Raw genomic sequence first — 12,889 nt, forward strand, 5'->3', positions numbered from 1 at the left:
TTTACATTTTGCCTCTTGGGAGCATCATCCGTAGGCATGGAGTCAATTTCCATATGTTTGCTGATGACAACCAGCTCTACCTTTCCACCACTTCCCTCAACTCCACAACTACTTCTGACATCAAGTTGTGGATGAGCCAGAATTTCTTCCAGTTGAAAATTGGAAAGGTGGTAGAGGCAAATGTAGTTGAAAATTCTAATGAGAGAGTGGGGTAGCAGAGGTATAAGCTTCAATGACTTTTTCTCACTCCTAATCTGGTATCATCTTTTCTAAAATTTACAAGTATAACAGGACGTTGCAGTCATTGGTGAACTGCCAATAGCTTCCTATGTGAATTTTAATTTGCCAACTCACTCATGAACAAATGAACGTTTCTACTGCATGTAGGCGATTAGAGAGAAAGACATTTGTTTTAAACATTGGAATTTCCACATTGCATGTTTTGGAACAAGGCATTTTAAATAGTTTGTTGGTTATTTTATTACAATTTTAATGTTGGACTCCTTCCTGAAGAGTAATACAGTCTTGAGGTTCAGGTGACTATAAATGTTGAAGTTTCACTTGTGGTTTGAAATTCTTTGAAAGTAGTAGATAGTTAATCAAAATTCAGTGATCTAACTGACTCATTAGAAGTACTGAGTCCCAGATTCTTAGAATGTAATTAAAATCTCAAAGCAGGATCATGAAATGAACGGTCCACAAATGCCTTGCAGTATATGAAAGTTGATTATTATCCAAAAATGATTGTATTTTGATATATGGTATCAGTAATATTTATTAATATCTTCCATATTTTATGACTTCCTGTGGAACTCAGTGAGAATTAGCTATTACTTCCTAAAAAAATTAGATTATTATAGTCTTTTTTTCAGCACAGTGATTTTAGGAAAAATAAGGTAAAAATCAGAGAATAATTGTATTTCATTGTCCACATTACATGTTTTGAGAAAAATTGAATTTGCCTTTGAAATCAAACAAATATTAATGACTCCAAGATGGTGATCCTTATTCACAGTGGTTACAATGTGATTTATTAGCTGACATTCAAACAATTTATCACTATTTGGTTTCTGGTTCCACCCATTCCCCAGAGGGAAACAATTTGAAGCAATGCAGTTAATAATTTCTAAATTTAGAGAGAGCAGCAGAGGATAAGTTACTGAGGAGCATTATGTTGGTTTTTATATTTCAATGTTGCGAACCATTTCATCACCTGTGTAGGTCATGGAGGGGTAATGTTAAATATTACACAAACATTGACAACAATTGAGGGCAGTGATAATGAACTGTCGAACAAAAGTTTTTGCAGTGATGATTGAGCTGTGTTATATTTCAAATAATTTCTTATAACCCAAGGAGCAATAGTTTAAAAAAAACACATTCCCTCTCCTACTCAGGTTACATGTTGAGCGAAATGTCATTCATAAAGTTTTTTGCATCAGTGGAGCATGAAAACCATGTTGTATGAATGCAAATATTTTAGTATAATTGGGCCATTAATTTGAGCTTCCCGTCATTATCCGGTGCCCTAGTGTGCCTACTTCCATAGGCCTCAAACTTGCTCTCCTTAGGAACGCTCCCAACCACTTTAAAGAGTAAGAGGGGATTGAGACCCATGATGACAGTTGTCTCGCCTTAATTACCTGCGTTGCATCCAGTGGTGCCCATTTACTATGGAACATCTGAGATAACCAGGCAGCAAAATGAAAAAACTGATAGGTCAACCAGACTACTTGTATTACAGAGATCTATTGGAATTTTGGCCATGGAGGCTTTCTAGCAGTTGCCAGGGAGTGGGCCTGTGCCACAAATGTGACTGGGTAATGTTCATGCACCATCATGTTAATGACCTGGTCCACCAAATTTAGGCGTACTTCAGCATGTTCTGTTTGTCCAGTTCTGGGCAAGCAGAACGGAGCAGTATTGAGGCCATGCTTTATTTCTCTGAATGCCTTCATCTATAACTCAAGAAAACGTGAGAACATTTTTCCTTAGGTCCTCCCTCACCTTTTTTGTAGCTTGTAAGTGCAAATTTTTGAGGTGCTATCAATTATTTGGCTTGCTTAAAGAAGTTTTAGCTTTTTCAATTGCAAGGAACATTTTTGTTTAACACATGTCATGATGTTTGCTGCCTTCTATCACACCATTACTGTGTGTTGTGGCAATTCTGTGAATGTTTCAAAGAAAGGCCAAAATAAAATAATCTTCAATGGGTCAATAGGCTTTCAATGTCTGTACTGATTAACTTCATGCTTAAGCGTAATAAGAACATATGAAATAGGAGCTGGAGTAGGCCATACAGCCCCTCGAGCCTGCTCCGCCATTCAGTCAGATCTTGGCTGATCTTCGACCTCAACTCCACTTTCCCGACCGATCCCCATATCCCTTGATTCGCCTAGAGTCCAAAAATCTATCCATCTCAGCCTTGAATATATTCAATGACTCAGCATCCACAGCCCTCTGCGGTAGAGAATTCCAAAGATTCACAACCGTCTGCGTGAAGAAATTCCTCCTCATTCTTGAATGGCCGGCCCCTTATCCTGCGACTATGTCCCCTAGTTCTAAACTCTCTAGCCAGGGGAAACAATCTCTCAGCATCTACCGTGTCAAGCCCCCTCAGAACCTTATATGTTTCAATGAGATCACCTCTCATTCTTCTAAACTCCAGAAAGTATAGGCCCATTCTACTCAACCTCTCTTCATAGGACAGCCCTCTCATCCCAGGAATTAATCTAGTGAACGTTCGCTGCACCGCCTCCAAGGCAAGTATATCCTTCCCTAGATAAGGAGACCAACACTGTATGCAGTACTCCAGGTGAGGTCTTAATAAAGCCCTGTACAGCTGTGGTAAGACTTCCTTACACTTGTACTCCAACCCCCTTGCAATAAAGGCCAACATACCATTTGCTTTTCTAATTGCCTGCTGTACCTGCATACTAACTTTTTGTGTTTCTTGTACGAGGACACCCAAGTCTCTCTGAACACCAACATTTTAAAAATATTCAGTGTTTCTATTCTTCCTACCAAAGTGAATAACCTCACATTTCCCTACATTATACTTCATCTGCCACCTTCTTGCCCACTCACTTAATCTGTCTATATCCCTTTACAGATTCTGTGTTCTCCTCACAGCTTACTTTCCCACCTTTGTATCATCAGCAAACTTGGATTCATCACACTCGGTCCCTTCATCTAAGTCATTGATATAGATGGTAAATAGCTGAGGCTCAAGCACCGATCCTTGCGGCACCCCACTAGTTATAGCCTGCCAACGTGAGAATGACCCGTTTATCCTTACTCTCTGTTTTCTGTTCTTTAACCAATCCTCTATCCGTGCTAATATATTACCCCCAACCCCATGAGCCCTTACCTTGTGTAACAACATTTTATGTGGCACCTCACTGAATACCTTTTGAAAATCCAAGTATACTACATCCACTGGTTCCCCTTTATCTGCTCTGTTAGTTACATCTTCAAAATAAAAACATGCCAAGAAATTATTTTCCCATAGCAGCTTCCACTGCAAAAAGGGTTCAGTAGGAAAGAGATTTACCAGGGTGTAAACAGGTATATCGAGATCCAAACCTGCATTGGTATTAGTTTGTTTTCCAGATTTTTTCATATATGCTCTTTAAGGCCAAACTTTTAATTCAACTCTACTTATTGAAATGGGTGATATTAGAGAAGGGATCACACTGTTATGGTCCTGACTCCCTTATCCCAGGCACCAGTGCAGCAAAATCTAGTATTACTATCTCAAGACATATTTTATAGAGCAAATTTTGACAAGTCTTTTATGCACATTAAGCACTTTGAGAAGATTTGACATTTTGAGACAGATTGCCTAACTATAAGAATACGTTTTATTTTGTGTACGGGGTTACATTTAAAATGCCTCTACATCAAGAGAGTCCCATTCTAAAGTTACTGTGTGGTTACATGTAAACAGTACCATATATTCTTGTCTTGTGTGTTGTTTGGGGGTCTGATTAACAACTCCATTATAGTATCAAGTAGATTCAAAGCTTTTATAATGGAAAAGGCTTGCTGTTTGGTAATGGGAGAGGAAATAGGATGCCAGATTTATGAAAAGAATGTGGAATGTTAGGTCTGTCTCTTTTTAGTACTACAGAGCCTAATGTAATCTCTCCTTAAGCCTATGACTGTTGTTTGACATGAGAAACCTTTTTCATATATATATATATAAAAGCATCTTTAAACACTGTGTGGAGCTGAGTGGCTGTCAGGTGCTCCATTGCTTTTACTGAGAAATTGGAGAGGGTACTCATAGGTAATAAGTTCCAACTGGAACACTAGCATCAGAAAGCTCTTTTTTAAAAAAAAACTGTTCAGAATTCAGTTTAATTATTATTATGTAGCATAACTGTAAATTTTCCTTTACAAGTAGATCTACAGAGTAGAGGCCCAAGGAAAGGTACTGACATTGTAAGGTGCTGTTGCATCTACGCTTAAGTACTGTATTCAGTTATGTTCACAGTATTAAAAAAAAGACACAGACATTGGAAAAAGTTGAAAGACCACCAAGAAGTATGTTATCACATCTTAAATCAAGAAGGCAAGAAGAGAGGTTATGGGAGCTAAATATGTTCTGATCGAATTAAGACGACTAACAGTAGGAAGGAATTGAACATAAAACACGTTTCCAAAGTCACGCGTGAATGAATATGATGGGTATGGAGAAATTATTTCTGTAGAATCGAGAGAAGAGAATTGATCAACATGATAAGCTAAAGGAACCGTAAGATTAAAATAATTCATGGTGTAATTACTTCACCCAGGTTTGTTAACTTATCAAATATATTGCTACCTAATACAGTAAATGAAAGGGTCAATGGCTTCCCACTAAGTTGATGAAAGAGGCAGGTCTTGAACATGGACCTAAACATCTGGTGGATGGCTGTCCATATGTCCTTATACAAATTAATGGTTTATTTAATGAAGACTTAACAAGCTTAGTTACATGCAGAGGATTAGGTAAATACTGAATATGGTGTTTTGCTATTGAGAATGACTCCAACCATCACCATAGTTTTCAAAGATTTTGTCCAATACACTTCAATACACTGTCTGGTTCACTGATGTCATAGAAGTAACTATACCTAGTCAGTAAGGAATGTCAGAAACAATAATAAAGTTGTATTTAGTTGCTTATTACATTTGTTCTAATATGTGTTTCATAAAAGCATGATTCAGATTTGTTTTTAGTTTAGATTTGCCTGTATGTTCCCATCTGCTAGTGAAGCCCTCATAGCAATGATTCTGTGTCTCTGGGTTCCTGGTTCCCATCTGTCAGACATAAGAACATAAGAAATAGGAGCAGGTGTAGGCCATACGGCCTCTCGAGCTTGCTCCGCCATTCAGTAAGATCATGACTGATCTTCGACCTCAACTCCACTTTCCCGTTTGCTCCCTATATCCCTTGATTCCCTTAGAGTTCAAAAATCTATCGATCTCAGTCTTGAACAACTGAGCATCCACAGCCCTCTGGGGTAAAGAATTCCAAAGATTCACAACCCTCTGAATGAAGAAATTCCTCCTCATCTCAGTCCTAAAGGCCAACCCATTATCCTGAGACTATGACCCCCAGTTCTAGTCTCTCCAGCCAGGAGAAACTTCCTCTCAGCATCTACCCTGTCAAGCCCTCTTAGAATCTTATATGTTTCAATGAGAGCACCTCTCATTCTTTTGAACTCCAGAGACTCTACTCAATCTTTCCTCATAGGACAATCCTCTCATCCCAGGAATCAATCCAGTGAACCTTCATTGCATCGGTGAGTAACTGGAAATGAGGGTTCCAGTTGCAGTAATATGGAAAGTGAAATATTGTTCTTCCTTCATTATACTCCGTATGCCAAATGTAGGTTTGCCAATTCAACTCGGGGGGGGGGGGGGGGAAAGGACATCTTTCCTTTTCTAGAAACTTTTTGGATAGATCTGTACCTTCTTAAAAAGGTCTGTCTTTTGTTTGTTTTTTTTATTACCAGCTGCATTAGATCTTTTGAGTTGCAAGAGAAGCCTGGCATCCAAAGTAAAGCTTTCTTATTTAAATATTTTGATCTTGGTACTCTGAAAAGTTTGCTTTTCAGCTTTAATAATTTCAAACTGGAATTAGTCCTGCAATTACTGCACAAAATCATTTTCCAATGCTAATATAACACATTCTTGCAAATTTATCTTCATCTCGTGTGAAATTGATTCAACCTTCCAAAGAAAATAAAATGAAAAATATCCAACAGTGGTTTTCTTTCATCATAGCGTTGGGTGGTTGTGCCTAAAAATTGGAACGTAAATTGGGTCATTCACATCATAGGTCTTTGTCCTCCCACACTTTTAGAAACAAGGTCAACTCAGAAGTGATATAAATTGAGTTGCTGGTTTACCTGAGAAATGTGCCCTAGCCAATTAAATCGTGCTGGTTTTAATTATCTAAGATTAGCCTGTATGCCACCATCTGCTAGTGGAACCTTCATTATCATTCCATCTTAATCTGAACAAGTTCATATTGTTGTATTGCTTCTAAATTGGTACACACCAACTTCAAGTCTAAGGCCTTGCCTTCATGTTCCACGCTCAGCTGCAGAATTATGAAGAAAATAAATTAGCCATAATGGCTGCTCACAGCTTTGCTGCGAAGTCAATGCTTCTTGACTGACCTCTGGACCACCAAAAAGACTTTCATTAAAAGGGTTACATTCAGTAGGCTTCAAAACATCCCCATTCACAGAAGGTGAAATAGCAACTCCTGGGAAATGAAGGTGGGAGTACAGAGACACTGGTAACCAAAGCTTCTGATATCGAGGAAGCAATTAGTTACATACTCGTATATCCTGTGAAATAATTAGTTCTGAATTACTTCTTGAAAATGTGAATTTATAATTTTTGTTATTTTTCTTGAATGCCATTTAGTCATGGATTTTATTACAAGTTTTTTAAAAATGGTATGGGACGCATACGGCGTTAAAAAAAAAACAGGATTTATGCCAGTGATTTTCCCCAGTGATCAGTTCCCAATAGCTTTCCCATTCAGAAAAAGAAATAAATTGGTGGTAGTCACACCAAGTTAATTCATACATGCTCAGCTCTCAGAATAGGCAGCATTAAGAAAGGCCTAAGATCTGCTTGCTGTCTCATGCAGGATTATGTGTGCTGTTTGCAGTTTTCTGAAAGGAGAAGGGGGAAATAACTTAAAAGTTTGATCATTTGGAGTTCCCCTATTTCTGTACTTTTGTGACACAATGAAGAACTTTTAAACATTTTCTAACACCTGATGAAGATTTAAGATAGCAACCTGAAATTATGCTTCAACAGCTTTGTCGATAATAATAACTAGAAATTCCAGAGAATTCTCAATGGGTATTACTGTAGCATGTATCCCTACATACTTTCAGAAAATGCAGAGCAAACCACCAGAAATGAAAACTTACCTTGTTGACGTCAGTTTACTTTCTGCATTCATTTAGACATATTTCTGTAAAAATTAAGCATTTTGTGACATCATTGCATCATCTACACTTTGTAGAAACTTGAACTCTCAGACATGCACTGACTAGCAATGTAAAATTACACGAATTGACTTGTTTTACTCCTACATTTCAGTATTGCTTTGTGAATGATGAACTTGCTTAGACTGCTATTATATCCAGTTTGCAAAAAGCAGGCTCATTGGTTTGATAGAGGCACTAACTTCATATCACCAGGATTCTCTACTTATTTCAACATGAATATTATTATACATGACTGTTTATGTATAATCTGTAATCTTTCAGTGCAATAATGCAGGCGTATAATATGTTTTCACCAAATTCTTGAAGAGGCCCGAGGGCATGAAATCATTCATGACCATTTTTATCTTGTCATTTTTGAAGACATTCCCATGTATTTATTGGTTCTGGTTCTACCCGGAATTCCATGTTGGTAATGTATATTAGCCAATTTTTAAAATATTGTCAAGTCAAATCAATTCCAAATTAGAATAGAGTGAAATCTTTCCTTTAAATAGTAAAAAAAAATTGTGGAAAAAATGCATAGTGAAATGGTCCATGTTTTCAAATCTAATTTCCATGCGAACTGTCAATCTGTATTTTCACAATCTGTTTTACTATTCACATGATTATTATATTCCCATTTTCAGCTGTCCTCAACACCATGCTATTATTTAAATAGGGCAGAGTGGATGGACTAGGAATTGCTGCCACCTGGACTGCTCTGATTGGTCAACAAGGGTTGTGCCAACTTCATGCGTGTTAGGAACCCTACCCAATCTCTCTTCACCCACTCCTTTGAGTTGGAGTGCCCGACCTTTATGAAGCACTCATCTAAAAACTGCCAAAGATTGCCCATGTAGGATAGCTGAGTTTGAGTGTCAGTCAAAGCAAAGATTTGAACTCATGAGGGATGAAATTGGTCTGCAACGGTAGCATGAAACAGGCGATAATGAATTGGCAGCCCACTTTAGATCTTGACATCAATGGAAAAGAAAATCAGGCAGTGTATAAAATGGGCCACTGATTGGCTATTGCCTGTTTTACAAAACCGCCAAAGAACAATTTCACCTCTATCTAAATTAAAGTTTGTTACAGCAACAGAGTTGACCATATATACTTTATGCTTTATGTTGAAAGTTTTCAAGTCTCCCAGTGTCTTGTTTATCTATGTACTTTAGCAAATATACAAAGTTCAGTTTTTTCAAAAGTATTATTTAATCAAATTGATTTCATTTTCTGTGCAACTCTGGACCAGAGATGTTCCAGCCTTTCAAAAAAAAACTTTTAACATTTTCTATCTGATTTGTTTGTATCATCATCCACGATTACTTACTTTCAAGGGCCTGCTTCCAGTTATGAAATTATCATTTTTGAGTGCTGATGTTCTAGAGTGTAAACATATTATAAGTACTGAACACCATGCTTGGCTTTTTTTTTCATTCGTTCTCTGGACGTGGGGTCATTGGCACAGTTGACATTTATTGCCCATCCTTAGTTGCCCTTGGGAAGGTGATAGTGGGCCATTTTCTTGAAACGCTGCAGTCGTGCGGTGAAGGTGCTCCCACAATGCTGATAGGTAGGGAGTTCCAGGATTTTGACCCAGCGACAAAGAAGGAACGGCGCTATATATCCAAGTCAAGATGGTGTATGATTTGGAGGGGAACCTGGAGGTGATGGTGTTCCCATGCACCTGCTGACCTTGTCATTCTAAGTAGTGGAGATCACTGGTTTGGAGGTGCTGCCAAAGAAGTCTTGCCGAGTTGTTGCAGTACATCCTGTAGATAGGACACACTGCAGCCATGGTACGTGAAAGGTGGAGTGAACGTTTAAGCCAGTGGATGGGGTGTTGATTAAGCAGACTGCTTTGTCCTGGATAGTGCAATACTGAGGGAGCGCTGCACTGTTGGAGGTATCGTCTTTCAGATGAGACGTTAAAGCGAGGCCCTATGTCCTCTCAGGTGGATATAAAAGATCCCATGGCCTTATTTTGAAGAAGAACAGGGGACTTCCCCCTGGTGTCCTGGCCAATATTTAGCGCTCAAGCAACATCACAAAACAGATTAACTGGTCATTATCACATTGCTGTTTGTCGGACCTTGCTGTGCACAAATTGGCTGCCACGTTGGTTAAACCTGAATTTGTAGAGCAAAACGTATGACAGCAAAATCTTAGTACATTTTTCTTGGGCAGAACGAGCACTTCTCAATGAATAGGTGACAATACAGTGGAGTGGAATTCAGCTTATAAATAATAATGAATAACGGTATTGTTCTGTTTAAAATGAGATGAAAAATGTGTCATGCCATCAGATACAGGGTGGAAATTGCAACACTCAGGATGAACAAAGTGTAATCTCATGAACATATATTCTTTTGAAAGCTTAAAATGTAATTCAGAAACTCAGTGGATCTGCCCTCATGTTGTCGGCATTTTCTGGCATGAGATTAAAACAAACAGAAGAAATTCCAGCAAAGTGCTGTACCCTTAATCTTTGTTATACATTTTTTGAGTCTGTAAATTTCATCTTTCTCATTGTTTAAGTGCCTTTTTCTCCCTTCTCATTGGCTATTCCATCCCCATATCCTACCAATCTCATTATATTAATCATTTTTTAATTCACAGCTACTTATCTCACCAATCAGATCCCACAAAACACTGGTTCTTTCCTGATTGGTTGCCGCAACTCCTACTCTCACCAATCACATTCCATAAAAAAGATACAGCCATTGTGACAGTTTCCCACAAACTCCATCTTCAGTCTGTACAGTCAACCCAAAAAACATTTTAAAAAATGAGGTGAGTGCTATTAAATGCTTTTGTGTGCATCCTCTGCAACTGTGGCAACCCAACCACCAGAATTGTTACGCCTACTTCCCACTTGCTCCCTTTCCTCCTTGGACATAGTCTGTCTCCTGCCAGCTACTTTGAGCCACCCACTTTTTCCATATTCCAGCTGTACAGATAAAAACAGCCATCTTTCACCAACAGTAAGTAAACATTTGAATCTTTAACTAATAACCTAACTGCAGTGGTCAGTGCTAAGTCCTTAAATGTTTAATCACATTTTCATCAAAGCCAACAAATATGTTGTTTTTCAAAATGGAAACTATACATGTGTTGACCATACTTTTCTAATCGCCATTGTGCTGCCACAAAATTTTTAATTCACATGCTTATTTTTGACATCTCATCACAGTTGATGTGATGTCCTCATTGAAGACTTAGTTTCTTGTGAAAATTATGTGGGTATTTGTACAAATGTCCAACATGACCAGATTATAAACCTGTTCATGACATTTGTATATACTTGTATGTTTACTTCTTTTCTACTTCCTATCGAATTTCCAGAATTACTTTTGTGCATGTATTTTTATCACCAGGTGAGGTAAGTGTGGTTTTTATTTCTGTTGGTCAATTTTCTTTTTTTTTAATATGATATTTATTTGACAAGTTCAAATTCTAAAGAAAAATTACCTAGATAAGGAGTTTACAACAGAAAAAAATTGACCTGTGCACAATTTCTAGACTCCTCCCCACACCAAAATATGACTTGCCAAAGGGCAATTTCTGTGGACGATGTAATTACCAATGTTTACATTTGTATTTTAGTTACATCTTACTTTTGTATTTATTGTTTCTGATATAGTTTTTACACAGCTTGCATAATAGACTTATAGTTTAAAGTTTTCCCTTTCATCTAATGCACAGGCTCCAACTAGGCATATGTGTCAAACATAGCTGTATGATCCATCTGAGTGGGGTTAAAGGTTGATGAGTAAAAATTTAAAATAATAAAACCCTTCGCCTTTGTAAATAACTCAGTAATTACTGACTATGATCACAAAAGTATATAATTTATAATGGAATGTATTCTGCAAAACTATCAACAATATGAACAATAATTAATATCAACTATAACATTTTAACTATATTAAATTTCCCAATAGTGTTAGCCAGACAAACTTGTGTTTTTCTGTTAACTGTTTTTTGCAAGTAAGTTATTAAAAGGATGTGTAAGGAATTTTCTAAAAATTGTTCTTTTCGTACCAAAAAAAGGGTTGACACTCCTTTAGAAATATGAGAGCCCTATGCTTTTAAGAATTTACTTTGGAATGTCTCAAAGTTACTGTCACAATATAGCACATGACTTCCTCCCACACTGCATTTAGATTCTTCCTACTCCGTGTCTATTTTGAAAAGCATTTCAAGACATTTTGAAGTTATGCTTCATAGTGCAGACCTATGGGTGTGCCTGAAAATTTAGGATCTGAACATATGTGAATACAGACCTTGCAAATGAGTCTTTCTACTTAGTCCATCTGTTTTGCAGACATACTTTTGTATCATAACTGCTGTTTTTTTGTAAATTAAAATAATTTCTGATATTAGAAGGTATGTTTGATAATTATGCATCATCTTTAACAGTGGGGAATTGGATGCTACCCACTGAAGCGAAATGTGCAAAAATTCTGCTCGAACATTCCCACTACTTGAGTACTGAGCAGGTTCTTGCTGTTAATTCCAAGTGAAGGACCAGTGGCAGCACTCTCTGGTTATTTTATAGTGTAATTTTATCATTATTAAATCTTACAATTCATATAGCTCATTGTACTTGTGAATAATAATTAGTACCACCAAGTCTTGAAGATCAGTTGTGACCAGTTGAACAGTGAACAGCTTTTCATTATAGAGAATATCACAGTTTTTGAAAACTTAACAAAGAGTATATAAAAATGTGGTAAAAGACTTTCCCTCAGACTTTCAATCCATCAGTTTCAGAGAGAAATTCCAAGTTGAAAGGAGTGAAGAAGATGAACAGGGTTTCCACCATGTTTTTGTTTTCTTTTTGTTTCCACCATGTTCCTTTATAGAGAATGCTCTATTTATCCAGATGAAACAAAATTCATGTCTAAATGATCAATGTACTCTAAGGAAAAAAACACTTTAGAGATGCCTCTTTCTTGAACTATATATGTGCATTATATTTGATATTTATCCAGCAGAAATTGGCTGAGGTTGGATAGGGCCATCCAACTGAAGCAATAATTATGCTAGTGGAGAAGCTAAAAGCAGTCTGTCTTTAGGACTCTCAAAATCAATGCTGGAGCAGTATGCAAATAAACCTAGAAATTACTGTTGGCAATATTAGCAGATGAATTTTCACCACATTTGTATGATATACCCCTGTAACTCTTTTAGTGAAGGCTTTAACTAATTTAAAATAAATGGGTTAACTCCTGCATTAAAATAGCAAACAGGAATATCATGGAAGCATTCAGCATTCGTCCACTAATATTAGCAACAGTAAGCTCTAACCCAAAGAGTTCCGATTAAGGGTTACAATAACTTCCACCTATATACTACTTAGGGCTGCCCACTCTGGT

Source organism: Heptranchias perlo, chromosome 9, assembly GCF_035084215.1.
Source record: "Heptranchias perlo isolate sHepPer1 chromosome 9, sHepPer1.hap1, whole genome shotgun sequence".
Classification (NCBI taxonomy): domain Eukaryota; kingdom Metazoa; phylum Chordata; class Chondrichthyes; order Hexanchiformes; family Hexanchidae; genus Heptranchias; species Heptranchias perlo.